This window comes from Rattus norvegicus, chromosome X (genome assembly GCF_036323735.1).
Source record: "Rattus norvegicus strain BN/NHsdMcwi chromosome X, GRCr8, whole genome shotgun sequence".
Taxonomy (NCBI): Eukaryota; Metazoa; Chordata; class Mammalia; order Rodentia; family Muridae; genus Rattus; species Rattus norvegicus.
The window spans coordinates 151,929,057-151,943,570 of NC_086039.1; the positions used below are offsets into that span (position 1 = coordinate 151,929,057).

At 36.6% G+C, this 14,514-nt stretch overlaps 1 long non-coding RNA gene across 2 annotated transcripts in view; it reads right to left on the minus strand.

Annotated features, from left to right (window-relative positions):
- Nucleotides 1–13,709, minus strand: part of LOC103694526 (uncharacterized) — a 110,267-nt gene extending 96,558 nt beyond the window's left edge. Inside the window, exons 1-2 of one of the 2 annotated variants that reach the window (XR_597815.4) lie at nucleotides 13,576–13,709; nucleotides 12,616–12,691 (exon numbers count right to left, since the gene is read on the minus strand). This is a non-coding gene — a long non-coding RNA (uncharacterized LOC103694526). Of the gene's footprint in view, nucleotides 1–4,559; nucleotides 12,692–13,575 lie in introns of both variants that reach the window. The other variant, XR_010061305.1, reaches the window with a different exon arrangement.
- Nucleotides 13,710–14,514: the final 805 nt, after the last annotated feature.

A 14,514-nucleotide genomic window follows, 5' to 3' on the forward strand; every position in this document is an offset into this window, starting at 1 on the left:
ACTATTTATTTCCTATTTTTGAAGGAAAGAATCAATTAATTTGCTAAATTATGTATGGGCATTTATTTGCATTTCTGATAAATATTCGTTTAAAATAATCATGAAAGTAATACGTTCACATTGACAGGTCATAAAGTGGTAGGAGACGGAGAACAAAGAAAAACAAAAGCAAAACTTAGTTCTACGTGTGTATTAAGTATTGAGTTTTCACAAAGCAGAAATTTAGACTTGGTTCTTAGGAAGATCAGTCAGTATTGTTGTTATCCAAGGGTCTAGGAAAAGGTCAGTTACACAGTTACATAGGAAAAAGCAAAAGGAAGAGTCACAGACTCTGTGTTTGTCAAGTAACTTTAGCAAACAAAGAGTGTAGCCTTATTAGTAAAGAAGAAAATGTAGACATCAGAAAACCTAATTTCAAGTCATAGTGTAAATCCATAATGCTGCTTGAACAAAGACTCAATTTATTGTTGTTTCAACTCCATCATGCACAAGCTTGAGCCTCCTGTCAGAGGGTATGCATCATAGCTTTTCAAATCATACAAAGGAGGTAAATTGGGGGAAATTATTAATTTTGAAATAAAAATATTTTGATTTTTAAAACTTATGTCACAGCCGTGTTCCTTAAATAGGAGCTGTTTTCACAAAATTGGAATCAGACCTAACTCTTAACAGGAAATGTAGTAGTGTGAAATCTTCATTCGCCAAACACTAAAGATGGTGATGAATTTTGAAATTAATGTCATTTGCATAAATAATCATAGTCATGATTTTGCAAGCTTATAAAGTCAGAGTAGAAGCAGAGATGCATGGTGGTTATTTTTATAAATACAGGAAAACTGCAAAGTCAGAGGAGCCTCAGGGTGAAGCACATGTGGGCTTCACTTGCTGATTGTCTCCTTTCAGATCAAGACTGTTTGCTACTTATTGGGCCATTTGCCGCCCCTGGGAGAACTGGGAGTTCTAACTTTCTCCCTGATTGCACTGTGATTTCCTCAAGGGCAAGGACAAAAATGGTGATGTTCTTATTCTTATGTTCCTGCTTTGATCACAGATAAGGCAGCCTGAAATGACTATTTGCTAAGGAAAAACTTTGAGGGCCAACAAATACTTCTTCAAAATAATCACAGACTCTGAATATATAAACCTCTAAACAGAGGTACATGTGATGGTTCTACAGATAAAAACTGACAATAAAAAATGAACCATACAGTTTATCAGATGTGAAAAATGCTGAGGAGAAAAGCAGAATAGAGGTACAACATTGCTGTAAAGCAAAAGGAGCTGACATTTTGAGCAAGGCGATCAAGAAAGGCCTTTAAGAAAGTGACATTTGAGCAAATATTTGAAGGTAGTAAACTATTAAACTATGCCATCAATGGGAAAAGAAATATTGCTGACAGAAACAAGAGCTAGTGTAAAACATTTTGGCAAGAAATCCTGCCTGTCTGAAAGCCAGAAAGAAGGCTGGTGTGAATGCAGGAAGAAGGAAGAGTAAAGGGAAGGAAGTGTAACAGAGCATATTGTTGGAAGTAGAAATATGATGGGTATTAACCTTAAAAGGGTAACTAGGATCCAAGGTGATAAAATATTTATTAGGATCCAAGGCACTAAGTTCATATGGTTTTCTAAAAATCACCCCGGCTTGGTGAATAGAATATGTCACAGGGGCAATTACTTAATTGGGGAGAAACATGAGATTATTATCAATAATTTTGGTCCAAGAGGCAGGTAATTCAAGTCAGGTTTGGAAGTGGTTGATTTCCAGATGAATTTTGAGTGTAGAACAGTGTTTGTTGATGGATTGTATTTTATATGTGAGAGACAATGCACACAGGATCAACATTTTTAGCTTAAGAAACTAGCAGTATGAAGTTTCCATTACCAAACTGAATATTAGGGTACAAAGATGAGTAGTTTGCTATGAAGATCTTAAATATTAAATATCTGAAAGCACCATAGAACATACTTCTGGAATTCATTATAGACATGGCGCCCAAAGTCATGTTATTTAATAAAATCAAGTTGTAGGTTGAATTGGCTCCATCCCAGAGTTATTATGTTAAAGTCCTAAATTCTGATACCTTAAAAACTAAACTCATTCCAAGTCAGGTTATTATAGGATCCCTAAAGAAAAATATGATAAGGTTGTTCTTATCCAAGTATACCTGATATCCTTACAAAATCATCAGATTAGTGGTACACAAATTCACAGACACAATATGTCAGGCAAACATGAATAGAGCCATTTGAAAATAAGGAGCAATGTTCAGTGCCTTTTACCCGAAGGAAGAAAATAATAACATTTCCAAAACTTTATATTTGCAACCCCTAGAACTCTTGTAAAGCAACTCAAAACAGTACAAAAGAAAAGAAAGAAACAAAGAAAAACAAAGTAAGAAAAAGCCCCACTATACCAATTTGATTAGTGAATAGGGATACAGAAAGAAGTCTTAGAATTCAGTGGAGCTTAACCCTCAGGTGTTACACTTTTCAGTTTGTGAAAAAGAGCAATCACCAAGCAATCAGCAAATGAGACAGAGATGGCAGTACCATGTGAGGAAGTATAGAGAAATACAATGAAGAAGATGTGGTTTCCTCAGAGATTACATGTATGCCAAGGAAAAGGAGAGCTGATATTTGATCATTGAAACTAGAAATTCTAACATCATGAGGGATGAAAAATAGGAGCTTTAGCAAACTACTAAGGTAGAAGTCAGATTGGAGTGGGTTCAAATGATAAAGGAAGGAGAATACGAAGGTATGCCCCTCACAGACTCATATGTTTGAATGGGTGGCCAATAGGTAGTGGTACTATTAGGAAGTATGGCCTTGTTGGAGTAGATTAGGTCATATTGAAAGAATGGACTGTGGGAATGGACTTTGAGCTGTTCACAGTATGGTACACAGTCAGTGTCCTGCTTTCTTCATATCAAGTCATGATGCTGCCTGCACACTGCCATGCTTCCCACTATGGTGATAATGGACTAAACTCCTGAAACTGTAAGCCAGCCTTAATTAAATGTTTTCCTTTATAAGAGTTTCTGTGGTCATGGTGTCTGTCTTTTCCAAGCAATGAAACCCTAACTATGACAGAGAGCAGTCGGAAATAACAAATGTAAGCAAGTTTGCTGAAAAACAACAAAGAATTGATGCTCTAGAAGGAAGGATATGTAAGAACATAATTCCATCCATTAGATTAAATAAAATTGCAGCATATTTATTTTAGCATTGATGCAATAGATCAAAATTGCTGATGTGGCATCAGAGGGGAAATCTCTAACTGAACTTGAGAAGGAACAATATCAGCCAAGCAGACCCCCAGAGCTAACAGAGACTAAACCATCAACCAAAGAGTACACATGGAGGGACCCATGGCTCCAGTTGCATATGTAGCAGAGGATGGGCCTTGTCTGGCATCAATGGGAGGAGAGGCCCTTGGTCCTGTGAAGGCTTGATGCCCAGTGTAGGGGAATGCCAGGGAAGTGAGCTGAAAGTGTGTGGGAAGGTGGGTGTATGAGCACCCTCATAGAAGCAGGGAAAGGACAATAGGTGTTTTGTGGAGGAAAAGCAGGGAAAGGGGATAACATTTAAAAAAATTAATAAATAAAACATCCAATGGGGAAAAAGAGATTGGGTATCTATAGAAGTCCAATAAGGGAAATGGCTTAGTACCAAAAAGCATGGAGTGAGTTTTTCGCAATGACTTAATTAGATGATACAGTGAATATCCTTAGCCCAGTGTCTGGATGACGTGATTATTTAATTGATACCTATCATTAGACAATATATAAAAGTTGTTTAACTACTTTCTTCCTTGCTTCCCTTTTCCTGTTCTCCCCTGTGAACCAATTGAATCTATGTCTAAACTGCTATGTGTATAGGCAAGATCGTTTTAAAAGTGTAAATAAGGAAAAAGAATCATGAGGACTTCTAATTTGAGAGAGAGAGAGAGAGAGGAGAGAGAGAGAGAGAGAGAGAGAGAGAGAGAGAGAGAGAGAGAGAACCTAAATAATGAACTGTTCGATGGTAGAAGAAAAACTGTAAGAAAGCAAGGGGGAATTAATTTTACTCTAAGATGCAAAGAATTCAAAGGGAACAGGAAGCAGAACTCTGAACACCCTTTACAAGGTATATGTGCTTCAGGGAGTCTATGAAGAGGGTAGCCATTCCACTAAGAAAACAAAAGGGTAGTTGCACTGCATGCTGACAGAAAGAAAACAAGAAGCAGTCTAGTGTCACTAAACTTCATTTTAGTCCACATGTAAGTCTTTTCAAGATGGGGACATCCAGGGATTTGCTCTCATATAAGTTGGATATTCACTGTCAACAGTGATTTCTTCTATGCAATCTTGTAAATCTACACTCACTTAATCAGGTCACTCTACTGCCTGTGTTTATCAAATGCAGCTGACACTTAAGGACAATCTGTCATAAAATTTTGGCTAGCATGCTTAACTTCTTTTTTATAATTAAAAGTATGCCACAGGCTAATATATGCTTCTCAATGTACCAAAACATTCAGGTACAGAAACCCCTATTTCCTTGATTGTTCTTCTTACCTGCAGAAGATCAAGGCAGTTAAACACTCCACCATGGATGAGGGAGGGACTCAAGAAGGCATCCCCTTAACTGAGGAGATACAGACAGTTGATGACTGTTGAGGGAAGTAGACTCGCTTTTCTTTAGGGGTGTTGCCTCTTCTTGTGCATTCCTCAGTGGGCAACACTATACCCCTACATCTATGGGTAACACTAGCTAAACTTAGTGCATTAAATAAGTAAAAAAAAATAACTCAGTTGGTCTGTAAATAAATAAATAAATAACATTTTAAAGACATTTTCAAATGGTTCAATGCAGGACTTGTCAGTTCATTCTCGCCTCTGGGTTCTCATGTTCTTGGTTTAATGTTGGACTTTTAAATGCGGAGATAAGCAATCAACCAAGCAACTCTTCTAATGAGATAGATATGTTTTCTTCCGAAACATTATTCTCAACGTGGGGTTCCCCAGAACACTTCCATCTGAAATGTCCCCAAGAGAGAAGCAGGGTTCTGAACTAATTCTTAGATGAGTGTTGAACACAAAATGACGAGATTTTTCCATCTTAAATTACACTATGAAGCAAGATAGAAAAAAGTCCTCAGCTAGCTCAGTGTGGCTAGAGTTTTAAGGTTATGGTGATTTGCAAGGAAAAATTATTAAGAAAATATTATAATATATAAAAGGTTATCTTTTAGGTGCTGAAAAACTATCCAATAGGGTTTTTTTAATTTATTCACTCTAGTAGATTTGTATAAGCTTCACAAGTTTAATTTCATAACATTTAATCCAATGCCTTAAATGTATTAGAGGTGTTTTAGAAACAATGGTACAAAACCACAACAAAATGAAGATATGGAAACACATTTTTATAAATGCATTATATAGTCAGAGGGTAAATAAAATAGAAAAGAAATTAGATATCAACTTCATAGTACATGCAAAATAAATACTGGGTAGATATGGTGGTTAGAATATGCTTGGCCCAGGGAGATGTGGTCTTGTTGGAGAGAGTGTGGCCTTGTTAGAGGAAGTGTGTCACTGTGGAGCTGGGCAGTGAGACCTTCCCCCTAATCACATGGGAGCCAGTCTTCTCCTAGCAGCCTTTAAATGAAGATGTAGACCTCTCAGATCTTTCTCTAGCACCATGTCTGCCTGGACGCTGCCATACCCCTGCATTGATGATGCTGAACTGAACCTCAGAAGATGCAAGCCAGCCCCAATTAAATGTTGTCCTAGTAAGAGTTGGCTTGGTCATGGCATCTGTTCGTGGCCGTAAAACCTAACGATACAGCAGAATAGTATTTTTAAAAAGAAATCAACCTCTTATATGTTACGAAAAATACTTTAATCTTAGTACAAAAAGAATTTACTGGTTATAATACAAAATGATGTGATAAGTCATAAGATGTCTATATAAAATTATATAACTTTAAAGGAATAAATATAAACCACAGATTAGTGAAGGATGTCTATAATACATGTAGCCAGAAAAGGCATTAGCACTAGAAATAAATAATGTCTTGTCTAAATCAACAAATATAGTCAAGTTCATATTATTGAATTTTTCCAGGATTATTATTATATATAACATTGATACAGCACAAGATAAAACATTAATTCAAATTCATTTTATAGAAACAAAATATTAACTATTGGTTATAAAGGTGAGACTTTTGTTACCATGATCAATTCTCATGTTCAGTTCATTTCTTTCCAAACTTTGCTCTGGTTTCATGTACTAAGACTTATTCATACAAATAAGTACATGTGAATTGCGGTAGCCTCTTTCACTTTCATGCTCCCACTTTGGCTGCCTTGCTCTTGCACGAGTCCTGCGCAGGCAGCTACAGCTTCTGTGAGTTCATGAGTGGAACAGGCCTGTCATGTCCACAAAACACTATTTCATTCTCATCCTTTGCAAACTCTGGCTTTTACACTCTTTCTGCCCCCTCTTTTGTGATGATCCCTGATCCTTGGTAGTGATGTGTGCTACTGATGTCCTATTTGTGACTGAACACTATACTATCATGTACCTCTCTTTGTGAAAGTGCACTGCATTGGTTGAATTCCACTTGGAGTTCAAGCTCTCTATGTCTGCTGGCTTCAGATACCCATGTGCTGTTGCAATAACTACAAAATCCTTAGGTTAAATAACCAGCAGCAGAGTAAAACACTATAAGTGTTTAGATTCAATAACAGACTCCATTCTGAAATGTCTCAGGATTAATTTGGTTATGATGTCACATAGACTCAGTGTATAAACCAGAGGAGTGCTTTGTGAGCATACCTCTCAAAGTCATGCCTCTCCAGTGCCATTATCTAAACACATCATTAAAACTCAAGCTCTATGGGAAGTGTGGAGAAAGGGAAGCAACTGTGTCTCTGGGTATTGTAGGAAGAATATAAGGAAAGAACACGCTGTTGGATTTAGTTACAAACAGGGATGAAAGTGGTGACTCAGCACACACGATATTAGCATCATTGCCTTTTGAGTTTTACATTTTATAATCCTGTTACGGTAGCTAGTATTAAATGTCATTGAATTTATCAACTGAAATTCTCCTTTAAAGTATGCCTCTACTGCCAAGTTTCTTTGCAGAAGCAGAGGCCAGATAGACATTATATTTGTGTTTCTATTATGCTTTCTCCTTCTGAGTTGTCCATATTATTATGAATTATAATATATTATAGTCGTATACAGTTTGCATTTTCATTGCAGCATTATCTCCTTTGAAAACACACAAGCACACATACTGTGAAAGGAAAATAAATGTGGTTAGTTTTCACTTCTAGAATTCCATTCCACATTCTTGGATCACTAATAAGGCAACAGTTGCTTTAATGACTCAATTAATCACAAGGATGTTGGAAGGAATGTATGCACTTCAATGCAAAAAGTATTAGACATTAAGCATTCAAGTCTAAAATTAAAATTTGGCTCTGCAAAACTTGATGCTGAAACATGGTTTTCAGCAACCTGGAAAACAAAAATAACCAAAAGCTTGAGAAAAGCTAACGGGAAGATAAAGTTTACAAATGTGGGAAACAGAGTGATGTTTTTATGTTCAGTCCCAGATCACACATAATCTAGTACAGTCACTGGAACAGGAGAAAGAATTCTCAATAAAATAATCTACCAGGCTTGTTTGTTTGTGTGTTAGCATGGGACAACTTTATTCATATTCTGTCTCATAAAGTACCTTAGCTCTTAATGAGTTAGGGTTAACTACTTTCTAGAGCTATTACTGCTCTCTCCACTGTGGTATAAATATGTTCATATGCAAAGACAATCATACCAATAAATTAAGTGATTTTCTTAGGAGTCAGTCATAAACACTGATTACTAGCATTGATGACAAACCAGTTGATGCAGTCTGTGAATACGATACCGATCTTGTCTGCTTAGTTATATCCTCAAATATGAGAAATATCAAAATAGTCATAGCTACCAAATAGCAAAAGATCATAAAAGGATCTGATCAGTTCTGATTGTGGAAGTAAGAGAAATGAGAATGAGTCTTAGAATATCACTGATAGTGTACTAGGGAGCAAACTTGGTAAAGGAAATCAGAGCTTTAAACAGGATACACGCAATGACAATGGGGCAAAACCCATCATGCAGCAGGTTTGGTGCATGCATGCAGCAGACAATGGTGCAGACAAAGACGGTGCCTGAGCATGGAAAAAATCTACATTCATAACTTTCTGAAAAAATACCAACTAATGAGAACTTAGATTTATGTATGTGTATTGGTGTATAATGGGATAGCACCACCATAAATGTCATACTGCAATGTCAAACAATCCTATCTTGGGAAAGTAACAACTTACTCCTTTTCTCATTCTTCAGGGCTCATCTGAAATAGTTTTGGCCAAAAAATAATAATTTCTTATACAGTATAAGAAATACTGAAGTAAGTATACTCCTACTTCTGCTTATTAAAGCTTAAATTCCACAAAAGATTGAACCTTGTCATTATGGCTTACTGTTTATGCCAGAACATAAGAAAGTACCTAGACCTTACTAATGATTAAAACAAATTCATTGTATGAATGACAATCTGAAAATCTGAAAGGAAAAAGTAAATTCGTGCCCCAACCACTTTTGTAGCACTAGTTTTTTCTATGCCTTCTCTGTTCCTGATTTGTAAAATAATGTGTTACAAAGCGCAAGGTTTCCAACAAAGATTTAAGAAGGAAACGTCTTATAGTCTAGAAGGTTCCTAAATGTCATTTGGTATTCCTCCAGATACACCTACTTTCAGTACTATGGAGTCTTGGTAACCACTACATTTTGTTGAACATTACAGAAGTACTTGAAGTACTCAATGAGTACATTGAAGTCATAAGCACATCCTTTAAAGAATTAAACACACTGAATCTAACTAGTTTAAAGGGTAATATAATGCTTATTATGTCAATGAGCCAGTTTTCCTCTGTTACCTCATGTAGCAGAATTCTCCCCTAATTAATTGAATAATAATGATGACATGAAGTCAATTACTGGGGGAGGAGGAGGCAAATCTTCCAGTTCCAAGAGAAGAAGAGGGAATGAAGGAAGAGGGTATTTCCTTTTGTATGGAGGGGAGCAAAAGCAGGAAAATGTAGGCCAGAGACTGTTAGATCTAGTGGCAGAATCTACCAGAATCTGCCTCCAGAAGATTGTAACAATAAATAGTTAATAAAATTATAGTGATAGATTCCATGACCAGAGATTGTGTTATCTGTTGGTTCTACACTAAGATTGTCTGATGTTTTCCATTTTGCAGCTACTCAACTGAGCTCCATGGGAAAGGTAACTGCAGTGGAGTGTGGGTTTGTGAGAGTATGCCCCCAGCTAGCCACAGAAATTTGGAAGTGCTGCCTGGTTTGGCAGTAGCTAGCCACAGGGTTTGAATGACTGAAAAAACAGCAGTTCAGGGACAAGTGAACCTTGAGAAGTTCACTTGGGAATGCCATGGGGACAGGGAGACCACTGCGGCCAGAGAGTAACCTGCAATAGGGTGTTTTGATATTTTTTATCATTATATGCAAAAACCTAATTTAATGCAGAATTTATATCCCTTCATATACAGAGTCTTAATGGGTGACAAACCAATGAATAAGTAAGATACCATTCACCTAGAAATTTTCACACAGAAAACACTGGGTCAGCATTAGATTTTGCAATCATTGTTGCTAATGGGGTCACTATGAACATGGGGTAAGATGTGAGAAGCACTGACTCTCTGTTAAAGTAGGTGAATTTTGCTTTTCTTGTATGCTCCAAGGCAGATTCTAATCCATGAACACGAAAGTCCTGAAAGTCACAGGTTTGGTATCTGTAGTTGCCAGACAGTGGTTTCAAACCTCAGTCCTTTTCCGAGTAATAAACTGTTCTTCACTAATTGCTTATAATCATTTTCTCTTAAATAGATTTATATTTAGTATAGTCACAGATCTTGACATATATTACCTCACTCTTATACTCAAGTCACCTGGCCACAGTCCCCTTGCTTCCATCCATTTAGCATTCCCCAAAATGTCTTATGACAGGATGATTTTTGTTGTGTCCTATATCTTTCATTTCTTTTTTTTTATTTTTTATTTTTTTTATTATTAACTTGAGTATTTCTTATATACATTTCGAGTGTTATTCCCTTTCCCAGTTTCCGGGCAAACATCCCCCTCCCTTGTATACTTTGTTCCAGAATGAGTTTGTAGTAGAAGGAAGAAATGTGAAGGTTATAAGCATATAAACTAAACTAATTAAATTAATGAGATATAATGGTGTTATAGAAGGTGGTAAAATGTTTTTCTTGTAGAAAGTCCACTCTAAAATACACTTATTCTTGGAAAACACTGATTTATGTATTTGTTTATGTATTTCTTTATTTTCATATATAGATTAAAGATTCTGGTATTTGACTGAACACAAAAAAGGACTAAATTTTTTGTGTTTCAGGAAGCAGGTATTCTGAGAGCAGAGATAGCAGAAAACAATGTATTATCAGATAGTGATCAGTATTGAGGAAAATAAAATGAGGGAGAATATCCAACTGGTAAAAGCTCATCTTTGACATAAAATTCAATCAGAATGCATCATAGTCCTCTGAGAAAAAACAAAATGCTGTATAACATTTCACCACCTGGGGGGGATGACTTGAGAAGCAGAGATGCAGGAGGCGATCCCAAGTGCACCCCAGGACAGCCCACAAAGTCTCTGCTACTCAGAGTTAGTGCTGTGCAAGGCACTTAGAGGTTTTCTTCACTTGCTGGATTTCCCAAAACTCAGGCTATGTCATCTAATGCATCTAATGTCAAGTCTCCCACTATTTCAAAGACTATGAAATTCAGTACTGACGTGGGCACAGAAGCCATAGTAGGAACTGGTGAGGAAAGAGGAAACCCAAATAGCAGTAAGTTTCCAATTAATACATAAGCCCCTGGTCCACACTATATTTTACTCTTATCCCATGTCTTACAACCTGTATCAATTCCATTTCAAGATTCATAAGAACTTTAGTCCAGCATTCAGGAGCCTATGGTCCATGTATTGTGAGCATGAGTTCAACTTGGACTTCATAGTGAGAAAATGTCTCTCAAAATTTATAGATATGAAGTTTCACTGGATCTGCAACTAAAACTTTTATGAATACTGTGATCTCTTAGATTTTCAAATTTCTTATCTATAAGTTAGAATTATAATGTCTGTTATACTTACTGTGAAATGTCACAGTAATAATCAAAGGAGACATCATACATGCACTATATAAATATACAGTACTATATAAATACCACTATGTAAATACACAGTATTTGTATCTACTATTGTAAACAAAATGAATTCTAAAACGTAAAAGAACTCATTTCTTTGGAATTTTTCATAAGAACTGTATTGCAGCAAGCCCAAAAACAACACTGAGATTAAGAAGCAATCACAAATGCCAATAAAAATAGAAAGAAAACAGATTATGATTCACATTCAATGAGTTATTAACAACCCAGGAAACAATCCCAAACTGACATTTAAATATAGCAACCATCTCCAAAATTTTTAAAATAGAGAAACATTTAGAAAATTTGTATGGGAAAATGTTTTGTGTCAGAATTTCATTTCATTTTAGCTAGACTTCAACTTTTACAGGAAATAAACTATTTACAAAATTGTACAATGCCACTTTTATATAAAAACATCATGACTAGGTTCTTTCTTTCTGTCTTCTTCCTCAACTGGTCATAATTTGAATACATTTAGCATGATTTCATTTTCCTAAATCACAAAAACCCCAACAACACGCCTGTACTGATACTCCATGAAACATTGATGCAAAGTTAGATATTGCAAAGGAGTTGTGGTGGGATAATACCCAGGAGTAGTAGTGTGAAACCATCTACAAGATGGTACAGGTTAATAATCAACCTCCTGTCTGCAGTCATTCTAACTGGGTACTGAGAGCTCAGTGCAGCAAAAGCAAGTATGGGCTCTTTCTGAAAAGCTCCTAAAGCTTATGCAGGGTATAGTTGCCCTAAACACAGTAGAGAAATCAAGAGCATCGAAACCAATAAAGGAAATGAAAGAGAATAGGTATCAACCATGCTGGGAGTCTCTGAAGTGCCTGGAAACATAAAAGCTTTAGTACCAACAATGAGGCTAAGTAGTGCTTGAAAAGCATAAGAGGAATAGGAACCATTGAAAAGGGTGGTTTCTTTGTAATGAAAGCTCTCTGTAGATTTGCTCCTAACAAGTGGTTTATTTCCGTTCTAGCAATTGCCACTCTATACCAAATGTTTTTTTGTTACCCAGCTACCCTTTTGACACTGCCTGTGCTAGTTGCAATTGAAAACAGAAAACACTAGCAGACATTTTCTGGGTTATCAGGCACTCACCCAGAGCAAGGCAATTCCTTTCCACACCAGGGAAACAAAGCAAAGGGGCGTGCTTTTATGCTGACCATCATTTACTTCATTCTCCTGCAGTACAGGCAGTGAGTAAACAGACCCATTCACTTTGGAATGTAAACTCCCTAGATTCCAGCCCCAGTTCTGCCATCTTCTAGCTAGATAACCTACTAACTACTTACATGCCACTTACCTGTGTGTGCACTTTCTCCTGGGGGCTTCTAGGCCAGAAGATTGCTTTCCCGGCCGGATCCTTTGGTTTTCTTTCTCTAAAACAAGAAAACAGGGAGAGCTGGCACTTTTCTGTTACATAGTTTCTTTTTAGCCCTGCAAGCAGGCCCAAGTGGCCTTTTATTTTTCTGAGGTAGACTCTTAGTGTACTTTCTAGATTAACAGCATCCTTGAGAAAAACAGGAAGTCACAGATAAGACACATCTGCTTCTGAAGGAGTTATAGCTACAGAACCGGATGAAAATAATGTACTCTTTGGCAATGTAAAACTTTAGAATGCTTTGTCTAAGTAAATATAAAGTAGGTAGTGGGCAAACCTCAAGGATCTTCTGCAAAAAAAAAAAAATGTAGAAATAAACATCCCAACTTCTCCCTTTTTGTCAGACCATTTTTCTTATCTAATACGTGTTTCAGACAAACAACAATTATAGTTCAGACATTACTTTACATTCTGTTTCTTTCTCCATTAAATCGGGTAGAACTAGATTTATAGTTTTAACATACTAAAATAAATGAAATGCTTTCATCAAAGATGTGAGGCAAAAGACACATGCAGAAACTTTTTAGCCGAGAGACATTGCAAACACAGGAATTTCAGTGTTCTTTATACATTCAAAATAGAGTCATTTGGTCACTGTTCTTGTTTTGTAGACAATGATTCAGATATACATCTCAATCACCTCTTTGACTAAAATAAAAAGTAATTAAATGATAATGACGCATGTCCAAGGAAGTAGTCATATTGAGGATACAGTATTTCAAAGAACACTGAGCACTGGAATCTAAAGGGAATTAAGCGATGTGTCCAGACTGTTCTACCACTAAGTACTGTCTTAGGGTGTCTTAGGGTTTTACTGCTATGAACAGACACCATGACCAAGAAAATTCTTATAATGACGATATTTAATTGGAGTTGGCTTACAGGTCAGAGATTCAGTCCACTGTCATCAAGGCAGGAGCGTGGCAGCATTCAGGCAGGCATGGTGCAGGAGGAGCTGAGAGTTCTCCAGGTTCGTCTGAAGGCCACTGGGAGAAGACTAGCTTCCAGGAAGCCCATACCCACAGTGACACACCTACTCCAACAAGGCCACACCTCCTAAGAGTGCCACTCCTGGAGGGGAGCATATACAAACACTAGTAAAGGCCTGAGTCCAGTCTGCAAAAGTAGGACTTTGGAACAAGTCATCTACAGAATATTAGCTACTCTCAGTGTTGAAGGGAAAATAATGTACCACGCCTAAGAGATTTGGGGCAATTCTGAATGCCATATTGCTCATTTGGAGTTCTTCAAATCAGCATTGCTATGTCACTATATATTATATCTCATTAAAACAAAGATCCTACTCTCCTGGAATAAACAGGTGTGCTGAAAATCTATCTAACTGTTCTTAATTTACAAGGGCTTTTGTGTCTTACACATTGCCACTGTAAGGCTTTGAGGACAGAACTGCAACTTTACAAATGAGAACAATTTTACTACCAACAAGATCGCTTTAAGCAAATCAGAATAATTATCATTTGCAAATTAGATTGTGTTTCTATTTTAGAGCACATGTAATTTGTATTTGATTTCTCATTCCAGTAACATAAATATGAACTAACCATGCTTAAAAATATGTCACTGAAATGTAGGAGCTAGCTGTTTACTAATAATAATCTGACCATGTTCTGCAGAAGAGGGGAATAACTAACTCATACATAGCTGTGGTAAGAAATCAAATTATGCTGTGTTCATGCACATTATTTTCATTCCTCTACTAAATCCTCCTACTCATAAAGTCATTTCCAGAAGCAATTATATTTTAAATCATTTAATTTTCAACATAATGCATTATTCAAAAAGTGATAACATTTTTCATCT